Here is an 18929-nt window from a genome sequence, read left to right on the forward strand (position 1 = left end):
GCACAGTTCTCTTGCTTCACAATGCATTCCAGAGTTTTCCTGAGTTCACGGGCTGCAGCTGTAAACAACACCGGGTTGTGTAACGTCTCACATTACCCCCGCGAGCTCACCAACCCTTAAAATAAAGCATTAGCTGTGCGGACAGCTGAGGGCACTTCACCGCCCGCTGCAGCTCAGATCTGCAGACTGCATTTTTTTCCCTACATGTTGTTTTGCGTGTGTGGGCATTGGACATGAAACGCTCCTTCTTGTGCTTTTGGACGTTTTTGCATGTTTAATCTGCAGCTGAGCTCTGCGCTGTCATGTCTGCCATGTGGTCACATGTCTGCATGCATGTTGTTGTTGTTGTTTTGGTTTTTTTTTCCATTTCAACTCTCAATTTAGAACAAAGCAGCCTAATTCTATGCTTTTTCACCAGATCTCTCTTTACTCTGACAACTATTCATGTTAACTGGCGCGCTGGCGGTGAAGTGTTTACATCTGCACACGCCCCCGTGCCGCCCTGTGTCTGCGTTTTTGGGTTTTTTTGCTTCGTCTGGTTTGATTTTTTGAGGGACTGGGCGATGTTGGGGTTGTCTGGCGCATTGGAAACCCACTGCTGTAACTGACAATTCATTCTTCACACACACCCGCAAACAGACTGTTCGCAAGTGTACAGACACACGTACAGGGACACAGAAAACACACACCCTCAGACAGATGGTTCGCATACGCCCACTACTGAATTTTCCCTTTCGCGTGCACGCCTCTGCCTTGCCCAGACAGACTTTAGGACATGTATTCATGTCGTCACTGCAGACACGAGACAGGTTTCGCTGTGACAGGCAGGGCTGGCTAGTATCACAAATTGAAGGGTGTTATCCAAAAAAAAAAAAATTATAACCTCTCTGTGTCAGTCAGTGCTTCAAAAATGAGTACGTTTCTCATTCCCACCGACTTCGAGTCTTTACTTTCTCTACTTTCCGTCTGAATCAAACTGATCTCCACCCTGCAGGGCCTCCCTGTCCTGTGAGTCAAACGCAGACTGACACTCATAGGAGTATCTGCGAATGACACGACCAACGCTTCCAAATCGCTGCTGAGGCACAGAACCGAACCCTTTTAAAATGGGAAGGGAGGCAGACAGACAGTCATACTGTTAAATAGGTGTTAACTGTCGCGTCCAAAGCCTGTTATTTGCTAGACTGCTGACAATTACAGCTCTGGGTTACAGCACCTGCACTCATAACTTGCAGTTTCTATTAGCATCTACAAATGACACGATGGTGTGATCCGACCTACTATGAGAAATTGCATGATTCTGACATGAGCTGGCCGCCGGTTGACCCTGCGTCTCATGGAAGTCTTGCAGGCTGACTTTCTGCTGCATAACCACAATCACATGAGATTATTCCAGGACCAGCACGGAGTAGATTAGGCTCCGACAGGTTTAGACTGGCGCTGCATTTAGAAAGACTGATAGCCAGAGATGGAAACCACGAGATGAGGTCTGCTGGAAATAGAAGGAATAGTCTCTTAAAAAAGGAACGGAGGCTCCAAAAATAAAACACTCCCAGTCCGAGGTCAGTTTTTAAGCTGCCGGGAAAAGTACACAGGGAACAACACAGAGACATCTTAGGGGATATTTACTGCGCCGTCATCCACTTAAAGTAGCACATATTCCGTCTCTGGCTGCCCCACATTCGCGCTCTCCTGGCTGTCCTCAGCGGCGCAGACAGCTAATCCGCTGCATTCAGGTGAGAGGTAGGCTCACGCAGGATCTGGTTCTTTCTGGTCAGTTCTGAGCAAGAATCTAATCTTAACAACCTGTTACTGCAAAAAGAACGGAGGTGTCGCCGGGTGCACGTACGTGTGGGTCGGAGCGTGTGCTAGCGTGGGCGACTGGGCGTGCTCAGAGACCTGGATCACAGTAATCATGCATCTAGGCTACAAACAGCATCGCTCATACATAAGATGTCTTCATTCAGAATGTTTTGAATACATTTATATGCAGTTATGTGCACACAAATCATGCACATGCACACTATACTCAGCACTCAGACCTGTGGCCTCCTCATGCACTTCAGTTTTTGGCTTTGATTTGCTGAATTTGTGCGTGAAATGAAGAGATTTTGGGAACATTCTCCAGCTGAGACTGCATTCTTTAAGCCCCTTCTAAGTGAACTGTGCTGCAGTTTGCTGGTACTGAGGAAGTAATCTGGAAACAACCCCATGCTGCATTGATTAACAAGTTTAAAGGACAAATGAGAGACATTTGATGCTTGAGGTAAAAGGGCTAAATGTTCTCACGGAGTTCAGCATGACACTTGTTTCAAGTAATTGCCGAGCAAAGACCGCAGTCTTGGTGCTACTTAAATTGACTGGAGTTTGTTGAGTTTTGACCTCAATGTCTCTTACCTTTAGGGGTGATGACAGGTTATTATCACCTTTATGTACTGTAAGCAATCTATTTATAAGATCACTGCACTGTTAAAGAATTGACCACCTGGTGAATTCATGCTCCAAACAAACACCATACCACCAGAGAAACCGCTGACTGTAGCTGCTACAGCTAGTTAGCTCAGTTAGCCATGCAGTTAGTGGTCCATATGCGTGGAGCACCAGGGGAATGCTGGTCTTGTAATTTCTTTTAGGTTTTGAACTAACATTCTTACATATTGCACCGTTGAGTACAGCCGTGCTTCGTGTGAATCCTGGCTGAATCAAAAAAAAAGCGCGAGAAAGGTATTTTTGATACGGCTACAACTAAAAAAGAAAGCCCTGTGCTCGTCTTGCGCAGCGTTATCGATCAAACTGATGTAAAACATTGATCTTCAGACCGCTCTGTCACTTCCTCTCGCTGCCTCTATCGCCCTGCTTCCCTTTATTCTCTCTGCTCGTCTGCTCCCTCTCTTTCTCCCTCTCATATACATGTGTATTGTTCACCTCCAGTCAGGCGTATGAGAGAGACGGCTGTTTGGAGTGTCTCTGTTGTATCCTGCTGTTAATCCACTTCCACCCTGAAACACTTCCCTTTCCCCTTCCCTGATACGCTCACTGACATGCACACACAAACCGATGCTAACGCACGAAACATGCGCAACCATCATGCACACACACACCCACACACACCCTGCAGACCTGAGCCAGTTATTCAAGCCTCCCACACAGGCTGAATGTGTTTGCGTGTAGGTTTATGTGCGTATGCGTTGGTGCTTTCATGATTGTTGAATCTCCTGAGTGTGATATTTTCTCCTCCATCTTGCCCCCTACATTTTCACCCGACAGTGCATGACTAATACCTTTACTTCTGTTTCAAGCATCAAATTTAAAATTTGCTCTCCCAGTGGTTTCGATCCACAGGTTGGTAAAACAAAAACTACGAGGTGCTACACAGTGACTCACATGCCTCTCGCTCTCATCTTTCACACTCCGGATGCATACAAATGCAAAGCATTGCTCTACCTTTTTTTTTTTTTTTTTAATCGGATATTCTTTAGCATCTTTTGTCGTCGCAGTCTATTTTGGGGTGACACACATGCACACCTTTGTGTCCCCAGATGTAGGTCAAATCATGTGCTTGTATCGAATCTACAAACATGGAACCAGGTCAGTCGGACGGTTACGTGCTTCACCTACATCGCTTCTTTTGTGTTAACGGTGGGAAAATAGAGAAAAGGTGAACAAAGCTGCTCTGTGAAGTCTGGGTCACAATATTTTAGTCTTACTTGTTAAAAAACCCCAAGGTGTCAAAACAAAGACACGTAGGCATATTGGATGTCAGCTGGATAGGCAACTGTATTTTTCCACTCTTGCTTTATTGGTCTGCAATTCTGCAGCAGTATTTTCCAAATTGACATTTTGGGCAGTCTTCTCTCCCTGATATACTGACATGCCAGTAAAGCAACTTCACAGTCGAAGTACAATCCAGCTCGAAAAACCACACAATGATTAATTTCTTATAAAAGTATTGCATTTTAAAGAAGACCTATTTTACTTTTGCATTTGTTTCCTTTCCTCCAGTGTGTTGTATCAGTTCTTGTGCATGTAAAAAGGTCTTGAAAGTAAGAAAAAAAAAAAAAAGCAGGAGTCTGCACCAATGGAAGTTCCTCTCTCCCACAGAAAACACTGCCCCTGAAGCGCATCACTAAAAAGTCCCTCCTTTAATTCTGTGACTTTGTGACATCACACTACAAGACCAGCAAGCAAGCTGACCAATCAAAGCAGGGTATCCAGTATCGGGAGGACCTTAAAGAGACAGGAGCTACACCAGAACGTTTCAGACATGCATCGCTGGACATTATGAGAAAACTGATGAGTATTTTGGGCATTAAAGTATGTAAAACATTTTTTGTAGTAACCCCAAGTCAAATAATTAAACCTGAAAATGAGCATTACATGTCTCCTTTAAAGACTCTGTGGTGAAACTTCAGAAGAAACTTGCATTGGTACTTTGGATGCACAAGCATCTCCTCTCCTGCAATTACTCCCCCAGATTTTACCGTACATAATAAAAAGTTCTTAGTCAATTAGCGAGCTTAAAAGAGGGTTTAAAGGCAGCAGCCTCGGCAGCAGGGTAATCACGACCAGAGAGGACAGCTCCTGTTTCAAGCCAGCTCTGATTCTACCATTTACAAAGCACTGGCAAAGTAGAATACTTAGATTTCTCTGGCTGCCCTATAATACAGAGACACTGTAATTAGAGAGAAGAGGGGCTTTTAGATGCTGAATTGTCATTTGAGGTAGTTCAAAGGCAAGCCACGACAGCTGCGCCGAGGCACCAGGATCTGAGCCCGAATGTGCAGTTGTTGTTTGTTTATGTGTGATAGATTGTATTTAAGTCGATGTTTGCAGCGGTGCATGATGGGCTGCACTGCTTTTGGGACAATACGTCTAAACAAAAAAATAAATAAAAGGCTGCAAGTTTCCATTTTATTGCATTGCTTTTTTTTCTCTTTTCTTTTCTTCCTGTATGAGAATTGGATGCGCTGAACCCTGCACGTTATTTACACACGAGCTAACATCACATGCTATCCGGAATAAAAATAGGCATTCGCACCATGTTACCATTGTACAGTCAGGCAGGTAAACGCTGAATGTGCAAAGCCAGTCAGACTCGAAAATAATTTAGCATAAACGTGAGCGAACTCAGCAAATAAAGTTTCCTGTTGACATGCAGCAAGTGCAACTCGAACCTTTGGCAAATCGCTGAGTAAGCCTACCGCATGAGCCTGTTGGAGCGCTTTCCATCGGACGCGAGCCGACTCACGCTACAGCCTAGGGAAAGTAACAGATGCAACAGAAAAGAAAAGAAAACATGCAAAAAGTACGATTCAAGCTTTGCTCTGAGGTGTCTGATACATTAAATGGAGGCGTGCAGTACAGTATAATGCGTGTTCTTGAAGGAGGCCACACGGTAAATCACATGGTTTTAATTTTCCCCGTGTATGGACCCTCTGCACGCACGAGATGTTTCGGAAGTCCCCCCCGCACGAAAAGGATGTAGGCTTTCTTTCCACCAGAATGACATCTTTGACTAAACTCAATTGCCGGCGAGGTCACGCACACACACGTATGTTTGTCTCTCCCAACCACTTATGTTTATTGTCTCCACACGTGCAGAAGAAACATGTGTGCGCCTACTCATCAGACACCTCAAATCTACGGGCTCGGCCTCAGTTTCTCCTCTCTTACCTCCTGAAAAAAAAAAAAAAAAGTCAGCGATATGTGTCATTGTGAAAGCTGCGCTCCTCGGAGGGGAAAATCGTGTTGCTACATGAGCAGTTCTGAAAACGCGCCGCTCTCAAAACGGTAGTGTTTTTTTTTGTTTTTTTTTTCAAAATCCAGGCCGATCAGCTGTTTCTTTATATAGATGTGCCTGCGCTGATTCTGAGCTCCTGAGTGCACTGGGTAACCACAGAGGGCTGAGAGTGAAACAGCAATTACAGGCAAACAGTGTGGCAATATGACATTTGTGTGGAGCAGTGGGGCTTAGTGCTATGGAGGGGTTACACAAGCCCGAATCCCTCTCACGATATTAGTCGTGGTGCAAAATGAGACACAGAGCGGTATGACTCGTCATCAGAGCTGTTTGCCTGTGAGTAAGACTCTTGCATACAGCCTGAGGGGCGACCACTTTCTTTTATGTGTGCTAACGTTTCGCTCCGAGGGGGCTGGCTTGAGCTCCTGAAGTGACAGTGAAAGTGGCGGAGGGGGAAGTGTGCGATGATCAGTGGTTGAGTGCATTTACCCAAGTACTGTAGTTTAGTGCAATTTTGTGGCGCTTGCACTTCACTTGAGTATTAAGGTTTGATGCAATTTTATACTCCTTTTGCACTTTGAGCGAAATAGGGTACTTTTATTGCACTACATTTACTTATTATTATTCATCAGACGGTTGTGGTTACTCTACAGGCTGCAACTTTACACCCAAAAACACAAGTTTATAAAATGCAATGAATCATTTAAGATTGCTGTTTTGTAATGGGCCACAAGCTGAACTGCAATCTCAGTGTTTGGTTGGGGCCCTTTGCCCACTGACGAAACAATTACCCTCTTTTTTTAATTAAATTAAGTTTTATACATCTACTTTTTTTTGAAAAAACTAGTCACTGTTATGTCGTCTTTGGTCTGTAACCCATCTATCTCCTCCCCCTGCTCATGCAGCAAAAGAGAAAAGACATTTTCTGGTATCCCTGCCCACTTTATCCAATCACGACAGAGCTCTCCACAAAGAGGCGTTACTTGTCTGCTCGTAAACATGCAGAGAGAAGGATCCTGCTGTTTGCTGCTGTGTCTGACGATTACCGCTGTGCACTCATCTGGTGAAGGACAGGAAGTTAGCTAAAACGACGACAACACTAAGAGCAACTTGAATTAAGGACTGGGATTCTTTTCACCCCTCCACATTTCCTCCGTCAGCATCCTCTTCACGCTCCTCCTCCTCCATCCATCAGTCCTGTGCTAGCAGTGTGCACCAACACCCCCAAAGTGCTCTGAGCTCCCAGCCTAGTGCGGGCAAAGCTAACCCCAGCAGTTGGTGCTTACTTTAGCAACAAATAAAGCTATCAGTCTGTCAGGCAACTCCTTAAATCTCAGAGAGTCGAGGCAGAGCAGTCAGCAAATCAGCAAACATCTGCACATAAAAAAAGTTCAGTTTCCAGTTTACATAGTCGGGTGTTTTGCAATTGAAGTTTATTTTTCCATGGCTAGCCTGTACAGTGTGTCCTCACTCACCCCAAGTGTTGACGAGTTGTTTTACATCACTGAAGTCACGCTCAAGTCTCAGCATGCAGGCCAGCCGCTCGAAAAGCAGACAGCTTATTGCTGATTTTGCGGTGCGGAGTGTCACGTCTGTCTATTAATAGTTCACCTGTTGTTTTTCCCTTCCTCCGTCTGAAAAACTGCATAACAACGGGCTTCATTAAGTGGTGTGGGGTTAAAACAAAAAAAACACCTGGATTCCCTGCTTCCAAAAATAGCGCCTGTAAGATACCGGCAGATCTGTTTGCTTACTCACCGCCACTCTACCTCATTCGTGACATCACCGGGCTCTTGCTAAAAAACACAATAAGCACTTTGTGATTTACTGGATCTATTTGTGTCACCGCGGGCTAAAAAAAGGGAGCCGCGGCTCTAAAAATAGTGAGTCTAAACCATAAACAATAGGGGTAAAGAGTGGTGTTATTACAGAGCTCAGTCTCCCTTCAGCATCGCTAAGATTACAGGAGCTGGGAGCAGGGGGGGAGACTGAGAGGCATTACTGCTGCTGACGTGGTGCCTGCTGTCATAATGACTGTGCAGAAAGAAAAGACTCGGAAACAATCTACAAACCTGACCTTTCCCTGAGCAGGAAATCCAGCGACGGGCGAGGTTTTAAGTTTGCTTATGGAAAGGATCCCACTAGGTGGTGGTTGGTGGGGGGAATCTTTCTAAATACAGCCAGACAGACAACAATACATCCAACTATCCTGCAGCTATAACCTGATCTGGGTTTAAAAAAAAAAAGAAAAATCCAAATCCATGCTATTTATAGACTATAGGGGGATTTCAAGTGGTGAAAAAACTCCACCTGTGTGTGCGTGACTCTCTCTTATCACTGTGTGTCTGGCACCAGTGAATTACTGCCCCCATGACACCTTCCCCCATTCTGCCTCACGACCAGGCTCCCCCCCCTCCTATTGGTCTTTCCCTTTAACACGGCTCCCTGATACCCTCTCTCCTCTCAGTTAATGATATACACACTCAGCTCGGCGACCACACCTCTTTGTCTCCAGCTTAGGTCTACGCCACTTGTGATCCTTTCTGAGCAAATATGATCTTTCAGAAGAGGCACTAAATTAATACTTTTTAACAACCGCGCTCCCATAATCCTGTTCTATCCTGTATGTTTTGGCCTTTTTTTTCTCTCTTTATCCCGCCCCCCACTCCTCTTTTCCCAATCCTTGATTAATGAGTTCAAAGGAGCCAGCATATGGGTACTCAGATCAGGGTGTTCTGTACACATGCAGGCACACACACACACACACACACACACACACACCAATAAACACACAAGCCAGGATTAGAATACAGAAGGTGGGACTGGCATTGTGGTAGAATTATCCCTCATTAAAGCATATTTCTGCGTCAGTGTGTGTCCAGGGGGATTCTGGGGGGTTGTTGGTCACGCCCCATAGAGTGATTAGCGACCTCCAGATGTTCCTGACATTGTCTTTCTGACCACTGACAAAACAACCGTATGCCCTCGTTATGCGGAGAGCGTGTCTACACGGTATGCACGTGTGGGTGGGTAAAACCACAGCGAGGACAGACGTGGGCAGAGAGAAGTGGAGTTACCCATCATCCCGGGTGTGTGGTGTTTTTAGATAAACTGGACCCCCCGCCCAAAAAAAACTAATTTAGACAGCTCCCCTGTGCATCAAGAGAAAAAGGTTGAACGCGTTGACATCTGAACTGTAAAGACAAGATAAAGATCTGAGGAGCAGTTCTCTTTAATGTTCTCACACAGGGAGGTGATGGAGGAGTGCGAGGGGAGGCCTCCTCTTCTTGTGGAGGCTCATTTTAAGTGAGCTTAAACAGGACTGTTTAACTGTAACAGTCCTGCTGCCACAAGGCGCTGATCTCAGGTCAGTTTACCGGCACTGTCCCTCTATGTAACGCTTGGAATTTGTTGACCTGTAGTTGTTTGTACAGCACTTAGTCAGAGGGAGGGAAACCTTCATGTGATTATGCCGATAATAGCAGTGGTGGAATGTTATTACATTCACTTGAGTAAAAGAATGTTGGGTATGTGTACTTATTGTACTGTATTGTATTGTGCAATACTGCAGTGCTTTTATTCAACTTCCACTCAACAGCTTTAGTTACAGTTACTTCCCAAACTAGTATTTTACATACAAAACACCAGAACAGCTTTGATGCCTTCAGTGACTGTTAAAAAAAATCAAACTATACAACTATTTCAGTGTAAATTTAAGCTTTAACTGTATGTTCTGAAGACCATTTGTTTCAATTACATGCAAATCCGCTGAAAGAAAATCTCTCAAATGTGATGTTTTGCTGCTCTGTTTAACTCAGTGAAAGTGAAACAGAATAAATTACCATTACCTCAGTCACCAAGTAATATATAAGTTAATGACAACGCTAATACTGTATTAGTGCTTATAGTCATTATATCTCTTTATGCTCACGAGAGCATTTCCCTAATTAATTTTTACTTTAAGTATTTTCCTGATAATAGTTTTGGACTTTTATTTTAAAACACATAGAAATAGTGTGAGTGTGTTCACGGTTCGGTATTGTTCAAGTTCAAGTTACTTTATTAGTACCCAGAGGTAGATTTTATTTGCAGTAGTAGGGTCCTCATACACACTTCTCGCTAGTTTCGCTGAAGTGAAAACATTTATAAGCTGTTCTGTATGAAAGCCTCCCAGCTCTCAGACACACAACATGTTAACAGCAGTATTTAAAATGACCGGATCTACTATATGAGCAGCCTCACGATACACACAGATTATTTTAGTTAAATATCAAATGGTTGCAGCAGTGGGAGTTCACTGGGTGCAGTGGCATCAGCGTTAAGCCGCCTAAACCACATCAAGCGCTCGTCCTCGCCTCTCTCTTTTCATCTCTCGCTATCTCGTGTGTTTCTTCTCTCTCCTTTCTTCTTCTCTCTTTTTTTTTTCAGCCGTCCGGCATATACCTGCACCGGTGTTTCGCTTCTTTTCATCCCATTCTTTAACTCTGCCGCCTTTACAGTCTTCCCGCCTGCGCTTCCCATATGCCGCCGTCATGTAGCCCAGGGGTGTGAACATGTGTGCACTCCAAGTTTAGGGTGGAAGGAAAGAAAGGAAAGAGAGAAAGAAAAAAAAGAGAGTCAGGCTAGACTGGGTGAGCTGTTTTGAAGAACAAAGGTTGTCATTAGCTGCTTTGTAACATGCAGAGAAACTCTGCAGCTGTGCGGCAATGACTACTCGCGGCGAGGCTGAAAATCATCCAGACATAAACAGTGAGACTAATATGTAGTTACATGGTTTCTACTTATCAGTACATATGCTCGCCTCATGTCACTTGTTGCCAATGTCACATATACAGCGGTAGACAGCATATTAGGTCAAGGGGCCATTTATATCAAGAATCTTCTGAGTCTATCCTCTAATCAATTGTTCAAAGAGGTCAAAGCCTTACATATTCCCCGAAGTTCTATATATATATATATATATATATATTGGATATCGGCAGTAAAACCAGGTCAGTGTGTCAAGCGGAATACCGTTCATGCACTGTCCTCTTTGTGTATCTAGAGCCACCCAGCTTAATGTGACCACGCACTGAAAGGCCCCCCCCCACCTTTTTTTTTTAGAGCCGGTTGGCTGGTGGCATCTCACGTCTCATTAGCCCTCAGCCAACAGGTGAGAGCACAGCTGCAGAAATCTGCATACATCTGTCACAGCAGAGTGGCCGGTCAGAGGCGGAGAGGGAGGGGGGGGAGTCGTAAGTGTCACAGCTGTCCTCATAAACACACTCTGCTGGGACACAGGGCAGACAGACGAATGCCTGACAAATAGTGTCACAGATGCAGCGGTGCTCCTGGAGTTGATGTCTATGTAAAGTCCAAGATGTTGGACTTAGGTTGAATAGTTGATCACTTTCCAACAGAAATGAAAATGTATGGGATTACAGCTGTTCTTTTATGTTCTCTACCCCTCACTTATTTCATTATAAAAGTCCTATTTGAAAATATGTCATTACAAATGTAAAAGTTCCCTATGTGAGAACTGAACATTACCAAAGAAGACAACTATTTAATATGCAAAGATGGAGCAGAGTGGCAGCCATTGTTGCGCTTGAATGCACCGAAGAGCATGTTCATTGTCCGTGCAGTTGTTAACTGAACACAGTCACAGTCGTTAGTCGTCACTAATTAACACGAATGTGAAATCTCACATTTTTATGCAAATTGTGCTCGATGGATTTGAAAAAACAGGTCACCAAGTCGCCAGAATAACTGTTAGCCTTATGTTTATGAAAAATGTATGTGTCATATAAACATTTGCACATTACATGTGCATGATCTGAGTTTCGTGTCAGGAGGCAGAGGTGAGGGTGCTGACTTACAGCTAGACAAGAGAGCGCCAGAGACCGCTATTCATTTGCAAGCATGAAACCACTGGATATTTTTGACTCTCTGACAATTTGCAGCCATGTTTATGGCAACAGAATCTGGTATTTTAAGCCAAAATAGGATTCTTTCCCTAACCCTAACCAAGTGGTGTAACCCTAAACTTAACCAAGCAATAATAACACTATTGTTAAAACAATGGAAATGGAAATGGAAAATTTTACTTAAAGAAACATACAGTTGCAAAATATCCGTGGTTTGCAATGATGGACACAGCATTTATTTTATGATGATTGGGTTTCTGAGCTTCTTTGTCATTTGTTTTAGCAGCAGATCAGACCACATGCGCATGTGAGAGCCATGTGAGCTATGAGCTAAAAAAAAAATAAAAAATGCTAAAAGGCTCCAACTCTATCTGGAGCTGGCTACATTTAGCTAAACGTCGTACGAATCGCCTTTAAGTACACTCCTCAAAACACTTCAACTGCACACTTTTGATTCTTTGTTAGGTTAATATACACGTTTTTTATCAGTTGCCTTCTCTTTGTGTCTACATGATCAATTTGTTAGCTTCACATGTTTTGTTGTAAAAGCGGTAAAGTTAACTCTACGTACACATTATAAATCCCCTGTGGTTACCCCTCTCCTCAAACACCCAACTGACACTGTTCCTGGGCTCCGCAGTGTTCGGGCTGATAAGTGAGGCCTGATCGTGCCACTTCCTCCTTCACCTTGATTGATGGCTCGCTATCAGGCCCCGCTGCCCGACCGCAGCTGGACGTGCGGGTCATGGGTCAGAACAGGAGAGATAACCACCTGCTGGAGCAGCACGGAGCCCCCGCGTCTATCACACGCTCTGCATGGTGTGGGCGTGGCCCGGCGAGCATGTTGACGTGCGTGTGAGTCGTCGGGAAATTCTGTGAAGGTTGCCTTTGTTTCCAGCAGTGGAAAACTAGCAGAACAGATGTTTCGGTTTAGCGCGATGACCAGTAACTGGTTTCAAACAACGGGAGGGACAAAGGCTGCATTGAGACGAGACATGAGCTGAACAAAGTTGTGGTACAAGAGTCAACAAGCGCTTTACCCCGCTGTGGATAACCATGAGGAGGCAAACAGCACAGAACAGCAGCCACTCCTTCGACAAGTTTGCAGAGTCATTAGCATCCACTGTGTTATTCAGGGTTTGATTTTCAGTTGTTGTTTTTTTTTTTTTTTACAGAAGCCCGCTGGATGCTTTCTTTAGGGATCACAGATGCTCCACGTCTGTGTTAATGACTACCTAGCAGTCAGTGTTACAGCACAAGTGACACTTTTTCGAACAATGATGGCGAATCACCCCCCACCCCACCCCCAGATAAACACAGGAAGTGGGTGTAACCCAGAAGATAGACAGTTACAGGGAGTTAGGCTGTTTTCCAAGAGCTCCTGCGGTGAGCTGACAAAGAGAAGGACAGCTTCCACCTTGTTAAGACAAATGACCAAAACCGCCCCGCTTTAAATGTGAACAAACGGCCTAATTGTTAATCTGCTTTACATAATCAAATTGTCAGGTCTGGTGTTCCTCCTGGTACAACGCAGAGGGGGGAAGGAATAATTAAAAAACACTCAAGTCTTTCAGAGTGCTGCACCTCTGCACACCTGGGCTCCATGCAGACACATTATGTGCAGGCCACGGATTGTGACTGTAATAGTGTGAGGAGGTAATTTCACAGTGATTTGAAGGTGGTGACAGCACTCTCATTAGGAGCTCCAAATAGCTTATGGACTCTTGTCAGTAGCTACAACAATATTTTCTTCAATCTGACTGAAATCATTCTGATTATATTATATTATATTATATTATATTATTCAGAATATAACTTTTTTGACGTGTGCAAAGTGGTTCTACCTGCTGTGAAGCATTTAATCTGCTGGAAATACAACAGTAGAGGACTTGTTTTTCCAACTGTTTTAGGTTACCAATTGTCAAACACATTCATTTGTCATCTGTCAATACACGTTTGAGGAGCTAACGTTAGCTAATGTTACGATCTCAGCGTTAGCTCCTGAGAAGGAGCAGAGGCTGCAGACGAGTTATCTTCAAACCGCGCATCCACGCCACGGCAAGTCATGTTCGCCAGTCATCACAATCTGCCTGGGTCAGAGACTTCACCAAAAATGTTACCCTTACGTGGGGCAGCCATGTGAAAGAATGTATTTATTCCAACGATCATAATTAATATTTATGTAATATTTTCATAACGATAAGAGTATCAGTGTTTTACACCATCCCACTTGATCTGATTGAGAATTCATTCAGATCAGTCTCTTCTGATTGTAGTGTTTACATGAGGCATTTTTGTTCTGATTGGGCATTTATTGTGATTATTTGCGTAATATTTGTGTCCATGTAAATGCAGCAAGTGATAAAAACAGGCTGAGAATGCAATCTCAGCTACAAACCAAATTAAATAAGCGGGTGTGAGAGAGAAACAGTTTCAAAGCTTGAGGCCCACCAGGCGACCGGACCAACGATTAGCGCTGCAATGTGCTCTCATTAGCAGCGTTAATGACGCTGAAGGTGAGGCTGAGTCAACTGCCCACCTCTTCAATAACTGGAATGAGATTCAGAGATTCATCCACATGTTTAAAAAAGGTTACCTGCAAGAACCTGCGTGCTTTCACAAAAACCACATGGCAGTGTTTTGCTAACGTCAAATAAAAACGCAGCGTCTGTACAGCTGATCAAAACTAAGGAAGCTGCTGTTAAACCCCCCCCAAAAAAAGTGTGCCCATACGACCGCATTCACTCACGTTAATCCTCCGGGGTGTGTGTTAACACAGATAATGAGCTACTTATCAGATGGTTAGTCCTGGGATTAATTGCCTGGTCAGTGTTATTCAAACACGACACCCTGAAGACACCCTGAGGGCTGGCTGCACAGCTAACTCATCTGTAATGCAGAGCAAGCTGTTATGAAGCTCATTACAGTGAGTGGGAGCACAGGGATGGAGCACAAACACACACACACATACACACACACACACACACACACTTCCTGAGTCAGTAATATACAGAAATGTTTGACAGTTAAGGAGATTTACTGGAGAAGGGATTTTGCTGCTATGACCAAATAAACTTATCCGAACGAGAGAAATGTAGCTGGAATTACTGTAAACTGTGACCCCGTGTGAGTGGTAAGTGCTGAAATTGCAGTCCAAGCCTCTTCTCTCCTGCATTATTAATAACCGCACACACACACACACACACACACACATACACACACACACACACACGCACTCACACAGATTGACTCACGACATGCTCAGTCCTGCCACTTTGTGCGGCCTGTCACACAGCTGTCACTGTAGTGAGCTCGGAAAGAATCCCTTTTTCCAGGCAAAATCTTTGTGTAAATGAGAAATCTGAAAGAATCGGACCATGTTTATCTGCCGTACGCTTCAAAAGCCCTCCAGTGTTCATTCTGCTCTGTGTACAAGCTGCTCCGTCCCTCTCTCCTCCACCCAACAAGCTCTTTGATTATGAAGGAGTCTCCGCAGGAATGTTATGCTAAACTCCATGCTGCAGACGTCAGGCTTTTGGGTCGAGGGCGCATACCACTGATTCCATTCATTTTACACTGCACACATGCCCAGAGAGAGAGAGAGAGAGAGGGAGGGAGAGAAAGAAAGAGAGAGAGAGCGCTGAGGGAATCCCCATGGGGCCTTCTCTTTTGGTGAGCGCTAAATGCTTACACCGACAGCTGCAGACACAAGTGTGTGTGATGTTGGGAAAACCTGCTGCTGAACATCAAAACCACCCAAAAAGCTCATCAGATCTGCATTTCACCGAGGTGCAGCGGAGTCCCCCCGGACTTCAATAGAACTTGTGTCGGCTTTTTGTCCTTCTGCACGTTTGAAGTGCCAAGTTTGGTTTTTTTTTGTGCTTCAGACATTTGGACTCCAGTAATAACAGTGATAAGTACATTATTTAGATACATGATCTTTATTTGAGCATCCCTATTTTAGATAACTTCACACTCTGAAACACATTTTGATGAAAATATTGAACGTTTTACTCCACTACTTTGTTTGCTTTAGTTACTGGTTACTTTTCAGACTGAAAACATCCACATCCACAGACAAAACACGGGGTTATTTCACTCAATGCCATTATACACTACAGCAGCCACTCCCAAACTGCAGAATGATATGGCAAAATTCGAAATGGCAAAATCCTGCGGGGCTCATCCAAACTTTTAACGACCAGTCTGATCCTGTCATGTACGTGAGATGAGATGCGTGCCGATGTTGTCTCTTCTCAGGACACCTTGGTGCCACACACATCAGTGGGAAAACAGACTTGTGGCGGAAACTCTGGGACTCACTGCAAGAGTTGGCACCTCCTCAACCAACTACAACAGTGAACTGATAATTACGCTAATAAAACCTTAATATGTCATATTAGAAACAAATGGGCAACAGCATAGCACCAGAGTAACTGCTGGTTGCTGAAGCTGCTGTTAGCAAGTTAGCTCAGTTAGCTGTGCAGCCAGTGGTCCTTGTTGCTGCTGGACTGGGAGTTTCAGGAGAGTGCTTTGGACAGCTGGAAGGAGAAGGTTTTTAGGCCCAGGCTGGGGACGGACCAGCGCTGGAATGGGCACAAGAACCAGAATCAAGCAAGCAGAAATTTCTCCATCGCTTTTTACTCAAACAAACACAAACCACACAGGGACGAGCTCAGGGCTCACTCGCCAAACATGTTTGTGGTTGGCAGGAATTGTTAACTTTAATCTCTCACATGTGTTAATCTCCATACATTCATTATCTCTTCTGCTGTGGTTCAGCGAAAGATTACAACTTAAAGAACAATGGGCTAGTTGATCTGGTATTACAACCCAATCTTGTCTCCTACAGGGGAGATTTCAGAAAGACAAAAAGAGATCCAGGGGGGTAAAACATCAAAATCTTTCCGCGATGATGTGATTCTCCGCTCAGGTGATTTTGCTAAGTGTTCTGGTTGTTCGTGTGAGAAACAGGTTTGTCTGCCGAGACACAGAGCAAACAAAGACGATCCCATTGTTCCATCTTCGGATGTTTATCGTGACATGATCTGTTGCTTCCATATGCCGATCTATAAAAGGTGGCTTCCCCCGCCTCAAAGAGCACAGATTGTAATCCCTCAATGACAGATTAGTAAATGCTTAAATTCCTTCTGCTATATATCATCACCATATTCCTGGTTAAAGCACGCACGGATAGAGACTGAGGAAAAACTGGAGTGGCCTAGCGATGAAGATGAGAGCAATATGCAAGAAAATATGAGAAAGAGGAGACGGAAAAATAGCGCTGGCGGCGCTGAAATCGAATGATTTGGGGGGACGATTAGAGATAACTGAGGCAAAAAGGAAGGAAGACGGATCGAATAGAGGCAGTTTAAACACATTTGAAGGAGACCCCTTTATAGAAACTTGAATTATGCATGAGTATAAATGGGCAGCGGACGTTCCGTAAGTGCAGAGGAAGATGAAGTTCTTTGAGGGGACGACTTTGAAATTGGGTGAGAAGAGAGAATAAGGAAGACGGAGGAGACGGAGGAGGTGATGCAACGGCAGGAAGTCAAAAACAGTGAGCAGTGGCATCAAACTTTTTATTATCTCCTCACCAAAATTAATACATACTGACACTGGCTACTCCAGACACACAGCTCTCTGTCTTTTTCCTAACTCCCTTATATGCATTAAGACACACACACTGACACACACACACACACTGACACCCACACACAACAGATAAATCCTCGGGGGGCCGTTCAGCCGCTGGCTCTTGCTGTGAAAAACATCCCAGGAGGATTTTAGAGAGCACTGATCCCCTCGAGATTGCGTATGTGTCAATATGTAAACATGTGTATCTGGATGCATTGCTCTGTTTTTGTTTTCAGGGACACGCCGTGTTTCGAACATGTGGCCTCTGATGTGGCAGTTGTTGACGTCCGCGTGGTCACACAGTGCCCTTTTGGGGGCTGAATTCATTAAAGGATTGTGTGACTATGCAGAGCAGGGCCGGAGGGGATTATGACAGAGTCCACTGTGTTTTTTTTTTTTGCAAAAAAAAAAAAAAAAAACTACAATAATAAACCTTGTGTGATGTTTACGCATTGTTTTGTTCTCCTTGGCGTAGCGTGTGCCAATTACACTTGGCATCAGGCTCTCAAAATACACTTCGGCTATTGTTGTTGTATTTAGTCTCACAGCGAACACATTAAATAATTCTCATGACAGTGCCGACAAAAGCGGCGATTGTTGGTGATAAACAACCAGTCACCGTGCGCCGCCGACTAATTAACGATTCTGAAGTATTAATACGGCTAGATGAAAGTTTCATTTTAATGAAAGCAGCCTGACTCATCAGATGCCATCAGTCTGCAATGGGACGACTGTTTCAGTCCTCCCATCCGCTATTTACTGTTTTCGAAACCCCCATCTCTATGGCGGCGAGTCACCCTGACCCTAGCCTGGTTGCTAGCGACACAAACGTAAACAAGCTAGCAGCTCTTGCATTTCTGTCGCAGGGGTTTTTGCCTCCCCACAGGCAAAACATGTTCCTATCCGGCACTATTTTACACGGCAACGCTCGCTGCATCGAGACATTTGAGACTGGTTTGAAGAAATACTTTCAAATCAGGACGTTTCTTTCCCTGACACCAGACTGATAATAGGTCACAGCCAGACCAGTCTCCAGTATTGACACAGTGCTGTGGAGATAAGCGTCGCTCGGCAAGGCTGCACTGGAAACCAAATGATCTATCTTGCCGAGAGTTAGATGCCGCAATCAATAGAGCAAAAACAAAAAGTGACACTTAACTTGGCTTACATAGGGAGCACAGCCAGCATTGCTCTGTATAAAAATTAAAGAAACTAAGTAACATTTTGGGTGACTTTTTTGGCAATAGTCTGAGTGAAATGAAATTGCTGTGTGTCTGTAAACGGTAGGGAGGCGAAGTCATTCCCCTTCCGATTGACCACCAAGGGACAAGGGCAAGACGAAATGTTTTTAGCATATTTTGACTGTGCCGTCAGGTACACGTATGATGTTTGTGAATTCATAAGACATTTTTTCAACACATTGACACTTTCAAATTGACAATCATCATTAGTGTCATTCAAACAGGATCATAAATGCATTCATGTTTCCCCATTGACAACTGTTTGGAAGGGGCGTGACTTTGCCAACATATGTTTTCAATGTTTTCAAGTACACAAATATGTAAAGAACCCTGCTCACCAGTATCTCTGAAGTCCTTCGAAGAATGCAGTAGTAAGTATTGATAAGTGACATTTCAAAGTCA

This window comes from Acanthopagrus latus, chromosome 5 (genome assembly GCF_904848185.1).
Source record: "Acanthopagrus latus isolate v.2019 chromosome 5, fAcaLat1.1, whole genome shotgun sequence".
NCBI classification, from domain to species: domain Eukaryota; kingdom Metazoa; phylum Chordata; class Actinopteri; order Spariformes; family Sparidae; genus Acanthopagrus; species Acanthopagrus latus.